This window comes from Fukomys damarensis, unplaced genomic scaffold, assembly GCF_012274545.1.
Source record: "Fukomys damarensis isolate Sample0158 unplaced genomic scaffold, DMR_v1.0_HiC HiC_scaffold_15, whole genome shotgun sequence".
Taxonomy (NCBI): domain Eukaryota; kingdom Metazoa; phylum Chordata; class Mammalia; order Rodentia; family Bathyergidae; genus Fukomys; species Fukomys damarensis.
Window position 1 is genome coordinate 20,770,894 of NW_022900927.1, and position 7,821 is coordinate 20,778,714.

General features: G+C 50.9%; 1 pseudogene; it reads left to right on the forward strand.

Moving 5' to 3' along the window:
• Positions 1–337: 337 nt before the first annotated feature.
• The window catches only part of LOC109117586, a 38,969-nt pseudogene continuing 31,485 nt past the window's right edge, over positions 338–7,821 (forward strand).

Consider the following 7,821-nt stretch of genomic DNA (forward strand, 5'->3'; position numbering starts at 1 on the left):
GATACTCTATATAGGGGACCCCAAGAACTCCACCAAAAGTCTTATAGATTTAATAACCAAATTCAGCAATGTAGCAGGATACAAAGTTAACATACAAAAATCAATAGTATTTTTGTACATGAAAAATGGACTCACTGAGAGAGAAATGGGGCAATTAATTCCTCTCACAATAGCATCCAAAAAATTTAAATACTTTGGAATCAACCTAAGAAAAGAAATCAAAGACCTCTACTCTGAAAACTACAGTACTTTTAAAAAATAGATTGAAGAGAATATCAGAAAATGGAAAGATATCCCTTGCTCCTGGGTAGGAAGAACCAACACCCCCGCCCGGAACCTTAACCCCGTCGTGGCTGCGCCGGGGCTGCGGGGGTCACCGCCCCTTGGGCGAGCCGGTCCGAGCGTGGCCAGGTCACTGTCCTAATCGACAGCCCGGGCAGATGTCCAGGTATCCTCGGAGTTAAGGGCACCGAGTGTGAGGTGCGGTTACCAAGAACTTCTCCAAGCTGAGGCAGGAATTAGGGGCTGGCTGGGAAAGTGGAGGGTCGCTGCGGAAAAGGAGGCAGCAGAGGCGAGAGGAAAATTTCGTGTATGACCTAACGGGGTGGCCACGTAGGGGTCAGATGGAAAGGGAATTTAGGCATGCAGCAGGAGAGATTACGGTCAGACTTGGAGAGGGACTTTCCCTTGAAAGGAAAACATTGGAGTGGAGGAGAAAGTAGGAGGGGAGGTGCGGGGCCTAGACATCGGTCCAGGCAGGGAGAGGGAGCTGGGGCCTCAGGGTCTCCAGAACCGATTCTCCTCAAGTACCAGGGAGTGGGTGGAGGACTTGGGGAGAAGGGACCATCTGGGGCTCAGCAGAAGGAGTAATGGGGGTGGGGAGCCGGTAAGGATTGTGAAATAGATTTCACTTTCAGCCTGCTAAATTCATAGGGATTGTAAAGTAGGCGAAAGGCTTACAGAGGGAGAACGCTGGGGGACAGGAGAGGGAAGCTCCTTTGGTAGGGTGGCTTGTTTACACGTGGGGGTGGTTTCCAGTTTCACTGTTGGTAGAAAAAGGAAAATGATCTGCTGTAATTGAAGGCGTGGAAGTTAGACTATGTGAAGAACTTACTGGCTTGGGGTAGGACCAAGACATCAATCAACAGGAGACAGTGAGGGAGATAGGACGCTCACAGGAGCTGGTGTGCCCTGTGCTAGGGGCTGGGGATCATTGGGCAGGAGGAGGGAGGTGCTGGGGCATGGGGAGGAGCAGGGCTGGTTAATGCTCTGGGGAAGGCAAAGAGGAGGAGGAGGAGGGACAGGGAGTGCTGGAAGAGGGACAGGGACCAGGCCAGGAGGTCTATTTCTTTTTAACTGTAAATCAAGCAACTGGCACGTTCCTTACAGATTTATGCCTGGTTCTCTGGGGCCCTCATGACCATCCTCTCCTCCAAGGGGCTGGCTTCAATTCCCAGTTGCCCACTCTCCTGGTCTGAACTTCACAGGGTGGGCCCCTTCCCCTCTTTCTCCCAAAATAACCTCTCTGCCCTCCTGTCCTGGCCCTATCTCTTTACACACGGCAGGCTCAATTTTCTCAGGGCAGGGCTTCGGGTTAGAGTGATCCAGTGGACCCCGAAGTCTGGTCTGGCCCCTGGGTGTCCATTTGCATCTTAATTGGTCCCCTCTTTGTGGTTATGTGGGCCCTAGGAAGGCCTCCCCACACCCAGCCCCCTCTTGGAGTGGGCTGTTGAGCTCTGTTTGGGCAGCAGGATGGCCCCCAAACAGCTGGCTATGTTTCCTAGTCCCCTTTACCCCCAACATGAACAGTGGAAGGAGAGGTTGTAAAGGCACTGAAGTTGCGGGCGGGAGGCAGTCCCCATAGAGCCCAGGCGCTAGCTCATCAGTTTCCCACAAGAACACAGAGCAGGATCAAAGGTATCCTCTCAATCGGTGTTTTCCCTGCCCTGTTCTAACCGGACTTGACCATGGGACCATGGGATATGAGAGGTGGCCATTGAAAGGTTTCCTGGGAAGAGGGGTCCTGGGAGCAGCCTGTGCTGGGTGGAGGCAGAGGGGAAGAGAACAAGGAGAGGGAAAAAAAGACAGAAAAGAGAGGGGCCTGGCACATGGGTGAAGCAGCAGGGAGGTGGAGGGTGGCAGAGTGTAGGCTGGGTAGGTCTGTCTATGAAGGTGTGTGTATGTCACTCTGACCTTTATTTATGCCCAGAGCTGAGTGAGTAACTGTGAGCGCCTGCTGGGCATGTGGGTGTGTGCAGGCGTGGGCTGCTCACACATAGGGCCGGGAGGTGCAGGGTGTCTGCCTTATGCTCTTGGAACCCAGCTCCCATTTTCTACATGAGGTGTGCTTAGCCCCAGCCTGGGCCGCACAGCAGCAGCTGTTCTGTGCATGCGTCTGGGTCCATGAATATTTAAGAATACAGGGATGTGACTTGGTGATGCAGTCATGTAACAGCTCCCACTCTGCCCTGCTCTCTGTGCTGGACTCTGAGTCAGTGGGGCTGCTTTTAGTTGATTGGACACTTTCTGCTCTTATTTCCATCCTCCTCACCCCCATTAGTTTCCTTGTGCTTTAATTCACTAATCCTGATAATCCAGGGTGGTGGGTGGGTATTAGTATATTTACTGCATTTTTCAAGGGCAGATGGAGAGAGGTGTTGCTGAGATGGGCCACCTGGGTTGGGATTTGGAATGTCAGGTTCAATACCTCCCTCTGCTACCAGTTCCCTGGGTGACCGTGGGATAACCCTATCCTGCGTTCCACACTGTGCTCAGTTTCCTCATCTCCAAGGGGACCAGGTGGTCTGCAGGCTTCTTCCTGCTCTGACATTCTACTATGAGTTAGGGGTCAGGTAGCCAGGAAATCTCAGAATCAGGGTTAGAACCCAGAAGGAAGGACCTGACTTCTATCTCAACATCTCTCCTGGCCTGTCTAGCAGAGGCAAGCTCCTGCGTGGTGAATACAGAGTACTTGCACACTTTCACACATGCACTTTTGATGAGGTAAGACTAGAGGCTGCCTTTAAACCCAAAGGAGCAATGACCCCTTCCAAGTGGTCCTCCAGGAAGCCATCTGCTCATTCCAGTGCGCTGCTGCTTCTTCAACATTTTAGGAAACTCTTTTGGAATCATCTCAAAACTTGTGGCATATGCTCTGAAAAATCCTTGGAGAGAGTACATCTTTGCATTTTGCTTCTTGAAAATGGCAGAGTCCTTAGGTACCAAGCCTTGGGAAGAAGAAAGAGGTCAGGAGGGAGGCAGGCCCTGACCTGAAAGAAGATTAGGTCCCCTGCAGTGGGACTGTGTGTCCCACAGGGCTCCCCAGCCCGTTTGGAAGGCTTTTCTGCGAGAGAAATTGCAGAACTTTTTGTGAGCCCAGAAGCACCATCAGGATAGATGTGTGGCCTCTCGAGGCAACTTGGGAGACCAGTGGGTAAGGCCTGTTTGCCTGTGAAAAAGCCCAATTCTGCCTGGCTCAGTTACACTCCCCTGCTGCTTGTTTTCTTGGGAATGGGGCCAGAACTGCTAATTCAAAGCGAGGGGATGCGGATTCCAAAGTGCTTTGTCTCTTTGCCCATCTCACAAGCACTGGTTGAGGCAGAAGAGACTTGGGGATCAGCCAGCTCTCTCGAGGATGAGCCATGCTATTTATTTCCCCAGAACACCAGATTTGGTGGCCACGGCAAGGCAATGGCTGGGCCCAAAGAAGCACATGGACCAGATTACCTCTTGGAATACATTTGAACCCTCTGGTCATCAAAAGCCTAAGAGCTCCAATCCCTAGCTCACCTCTAGCCAGCCTCTTCCATCCCCAACACTCTAGCAGCTTGAATTTATTCTTTCAACAAGTACTGGGTATTCACACGTGCCAGGCTTTTTGCTAAGTGCTGGGGATACAGTGGGGCACACAACAGATCAATTTCTATCTTTTAAAAAATATTATATTTTTTATTGGTTCATTTTAGGTATACAGTACAGTTACATTCATCATTGAGATCTTGTACCTTCACATGACATATCTTGGTTCTTATTTTTCCCCATTCCCCTAGCCTCCCTTACCCCCTCTACCCTTCCCTATTTACAAAGACTTCATTTCTATTTTTTCCCTTTTGTCCTTATTTTTTTCTCTTTCCTTTTTACTTTTCCCCTACCCCTCCCATTTGCCCAGTACCTTTAGACCATTTCTTTGTATTACAAAATATCAATTATACATTTGGACCCTTATTTACACTTTACTACAGTTTCTATCTACTGACCGCTTTCAGCCTAGCAGGAGCCAGGGGAGGGATGGGGTGGCCCAGTAATCATCAGCCAGGAGTATGATGAAAGCGCAGTGCAAGATGCTACGGAGAGGGCAGCAGGAAGGGGGAAGGAGACCAGTGCGACCTGTGCTGTTCAGACCTGCCGCTCTGCCTCCATGCCACCCCCTCTGTGCAGGGTCTGCTGCCTGCTAGCTCTGTGACTCTGGACACAGTTGCTCACTCTCCCTGAGCCTCCATTTCCTCTGCCTTAAAACCAGCTTAACAACTGGGACCATCCCTGTTATACAGAGCGAGGAGGGAGATGAGGCAGGGCCCCCAAAGTACTAGCACCCGTTAAGCACTTGCAAATGTTGCTTCCTTCACCTCTTGAAAAAGCAGGGATGAAGCCAGGGATTTCAGTGCTTTCAGAATCTTGGAGGAAGGTGTCTTCAGGGGGATCCCCCCTCAGTCAGCAGTCAGCGGGCCTCTGCTCCTCCCCACCCTGCTGGGATCAGCATTCTTGCTGTCCAGCTGTGTCCTCCTCAGCATGGGCCATCACCCTTCCCTGCTAATTAACACCCACCCTGTTAATGATTAAATCTAATGGCTTTGACTTGAGGTTGGGAGAATGGAAAATTCCCCAGCCACAGGACAGAATAAGGGTAAGTTATCGGGGTTCTGGGCATGTTGTTGTAGGTGGCCTGGGAGCAGATGCCAGGTTTTCTCCTGGGGCTGCTCAGCAGGGGAGTGTGGCTGGAGGAGGGGCCATTTGAACGTAATAGCTCCACAGTGCTCCTGGGCTTGGCAGGCTCACAGAGGGCACTGGGCCCCAGACCTCTCCAGGGTCCGAATTTTGCTCTGCAGTGGTTGGCCATTGGCTGCTGTGGCTGGACGGACAGGGCAGATGGGGTGCGATGGTTTCCCAGGCTGCTGTCCCAAAGTACCATGAACTGGGAGGCTTAAATAAAGCAATTTATTTTCTCACAGTTCTGGAAGCCAGAGGTTCAAAATCAAGGTGGCAGCCAGGCTACAGGCTCTAGGCAAAAATGCTTTTTTTTTTTTTTTCTTGCCTCTCAGCTTCTGATGGTCCTTGGTATTCCTTGGCTTGTGGCCGTGTAACTTAGGATCACTCAACTTTCCTCCTGTGTGTCTGTCAGTGCCCTCTCTTCTTATAGGAACACCAGTCCTTGAATTTAGGGCCCACCCCGAGTCAAGGACAATTTCATCTTGAGATTCTTTTTTTTTTCTCCTTGAGACAGTGTCTCACTATGTAGTTGAAACTGACCTAGAACTCACTATGTAGCCCAGGCTGGTCTCAAACTCACAGCGATCCTCCTGCTTCAGCCTACTGAGTGCTGGGATTACAGGTGTGCGCCATCACGCCTGGCCATCTTAAGATCCTGAATGACCTCAGCAAAGACCCTATTTCTATAGTCTGAGGTTCTGGATGGACATTCACTTTTGGGGGACACTGTTCTCCTCCGGATGGATTGTGAGAGGGCCTGTCAGGCCAGGGAGAGGGCAAGTGTCCTAGGACACTCAGAGACTGCTGGAGTGGGGATAGGAGGCTGGTGGCACCAAGTCTTTCCTGTCCCTAAGAGGATGAGGAGATTCTTAGGACCCATGAATGCAGTTGATCTGACTCTTAGGAGGCCCCAATGGGAGGCTGTTGGTTAGAGGGGGGAAAGGGAGGAGAAGAATTCTAGATGGGAGAAAAAAAGGAAGAGGGAACTCTGAAGGGGAACTTGGATCTGCTGGAAACTCAGTCTCAGTGGATTGGGGTTTATAACCTGTGGGATGCATAACCACAACTTTCCATAACTGAAAATAAAGTTGCATTTGATTATACAACATTTTTCTTTCTTTACTGTTTTTTTCTTTTTCTACCACCTTTTATATTTTACAGGGGTGGAGGAACTGGCAAGGCAGTTTTATTCTTTGCTCTTGGGTGGAAACCCGGGAAATCCTCCTTACTCTGCTGCTGATGCTGAGATATGTATGGTCCCAACTCAGAGATTAGGATAACCAGGCCAATACACGATTCAAATCCTGAACCTGTGTAGGGCTATTTCTGCAGCCCGCTAGGCCCTGCCTCGGAGGAAGCCTGCCTGCCATGGTGAAGGGACAAGAGGCACTGCCTGCTTTCTGTCGAGCTTTTGCTGCCCTCAGACCTCTGCCCAGCCCATCTCCTGTCCTCTCAGGTGAGCTTCAGAGTGTGTGCGCTGTAGGGGGGTGGGGGTGCTGCACTGATGGCAGAATATGAGAATAAGCGGGTGGCAGGGAGGCAAATTCCTGGGGATGAGGGCAGTGAGATAGAACGGAGGTGGAGAGGTGGAGGGAGGGGAGCAGAAGGTACTGCTGTTGGGTTGTGTTTGGGTAGGTCAGGTTTACGTCAGGTCCTTAGTTGGTGCTAGGCCTCCTTCTCCAACATCTGGCCGAAGCTTTCGCCGTGCTCCCTGTGACTGTTCTCTCAGAGGGTTTTCCTGGCTCTTTGGAGCTCCCTTGCCAGCCTGCTTCAGCTGTGTTTCCTTGTTCCAGGAGCTTGAGACTCCAGTTCCACTGTCCCTTGAGGTTCCTCCTGGACAGGGCCCAGGTTGGACCCAGGGGATGCACCTCTCTCCCTCTTCTGGGGGCCCACAGCACCTTCCTGCCTTTGCAGGCTGACTCTGGGGGTGCAGAGTGTCTCCACAGCAGCTCCACCAGGTTGTCGGGGTGGCAGCTCCTCAGTTCAGTCCTCTTGCATGTAGCATCCAGATTCCAGACATACTGCACCCCACCGGAGGGCCTCATACTTGGGTCTTGGTAATCCTTCCTATGAAGTCCACTGAGAGGACAGGCCCCTCTTTCCTTCACTTTTACCACCCATTTCCTTCTCATGAAATCCACCTGCCTCTGTGCTGTGACCCATGTCTTTGATTTGGCTAAAGGGGTCAGAAACAAGTTCTTGTAGATTTCCTTTGAAATTCTTCATATGCTTGGGTGCCTCATTTTGAAATTTTATCTATTGTGTCTTGATATTTAGTTGAAATCTAAATTTCCTTTTATAAGTGCAACAAGGGTGGTTACAACGGTGCCAGCGGAGCAAGGCGTCAGGCTCTTAAATCTATGCCAGCACCTTCTCTCCGAGGGGAGAGGACACAAAACAAAACAAACAGCCCAGAGGTACAATGGCCACCAGAGGGCAGCAGATCCCGCTTCAAACCCTGTTTCATTCCTTGGACTCATCGAACCGGACTGTTTTATTCCATCTACGGAGGCCAGATGCCCCAAGGGGCTCAGCTCACCTGATACCTCAGCAGGTTCCCAGAAAGTTGACCCTGCGTCCTGGATTTCTTCACTGTTCCCCCAACTGAAGTAGCAACGAAGAGTCAGTCTGCTTTGAACGCTGACTGCCGTTTATAAGCACCTCCAGCGTAACGCTGAGCTGCAGAAGAGCAACTGCGGTTACAGAGGCAGAAATCAGGGCTTTGGGAGCATCAGGGAAAGAGCAGCTGGAGGGAACCTGGGAGGGCTCTGCAGAGGAGGGAAATTAGTGAGGATTTCTTTCTTTCTTTCTTTCTTTTTTTTTTTTTTTTTTTTT